The following is a 1,273-nucleotide window of genomic DNA, read 5'->3' as shown; positions in this document are numbered from 1 at the left end:
AAAAAAAAAAAAAAAAACCCTCATAGATAGTCTACCACAACACCAATCAATATCCACCCACCGTTACCCCTACCTACACAACATAACCACCGCCACCGTTGCCTATTTGTTACTAAGATATTTAGGGTACTCTCATGAAGAAATTTGTTTTGCTTATGGAGTAAAAATCAATTCCTTTTTCTTTGTTTCATGAGTTCTCTTTTGATTGTATAGTTTTATTAAAATTGTGAAAACAATATAATTTGTTTCGATAATTGGTACATTGTTTGATGGAATGAATTTTGGGTAGCAAGTTTGTGATTGTGATAGTATTATTCTCTTATGAGTCATAGGGATTTTAGTAAATTATGAAATTTGGACAACATATTGTGGAGATTTTCCATATGTTCTTTTACTGGTCATCGTGTGATACTTGTGCTGCTGTGCATATTGCTTCCTTATGAGTCTAGCACATTTAGATGTATGCAATTATTTTATTCTATATTTTGTTATATCCAGGTTTGATTCTAATATTTATGTAAAATTCCCTTTCTGTGATTGTGAACCTGAATCCCAAAAAAAAACTATTTCAAAGCTGTCAGTAGCACTATTGTTGTGGTTTCGGAGCTATTGGGGGCTAAAAGTGGTAGAGCTTCATTTTTCTACTACACATCAGTTAGTTAATTTTTTTTGTTAATTTACCCAAAGATCTGTTGAGAGACAAACTACCTTCCTCCCTAGTTTAAGTCACTCGTTGGAGTAATCCAACAAGGGAGAGAATTAAGATTCATTGCAATGCTGTTGTGGGAAAAATTGACTCAACTATTGCCATAATTGCAAGAGATTGAAGAGAGAATTTAGTGTTTGCTTGTTCCATTGAAGTGAACACCAATGTTCCCGTCCAAGCTGAGACTGAGGCACTCAGACAAGCTGTCTCTATTGCCATGAAGCACAAATTTGTCAATGTAAGTTTTGAAAGTTACTGTTAGGTTTGCATCTAAGGTCTGGATTCCTTTAATGATTCTATTCCATGGAGAATTATTTTTATTTTTATTTTTTGTTGGAAATGAAGTATTTAGCAAGTTAGCTCCTCCTTTTAATTGGGTTCCTAGGAAGACTAATAAGGCTACTCATGGTCATAGCTTTTAGTCCTATAATAGATTTTTTTTTTTTTTTTTTTTTTTAGCTTCTTTGATTCCAGTTCAACTCCTTATTCTGTTTTGGATGTAATTAAGGATGATAGTTCCTTTGTATCTTAGTTTCTATTAATAAAAAATTTATTCTTAGCCTAAAA

Source organism: Quercus suber, unplaced genomic scaffold, assembly GCF_002906115.3.
Source record: "Quercus suber isolate HL8 unplaced genomic scaffold, Cork oak 2.0 scaffold_1244, whole genome shotgun sequence".
Classification (NCBI taxonomy): Eukaryota; Viridiplantae; Streptophyta; class Magnoliopsida; order Fagales; family Fagaceae; genus Quercus; species Quercus suber.
The sequence above is the reverse complement of the archived record's forward strand: the minus strand, read 5'-3'. Positions refer to the sequence as shown.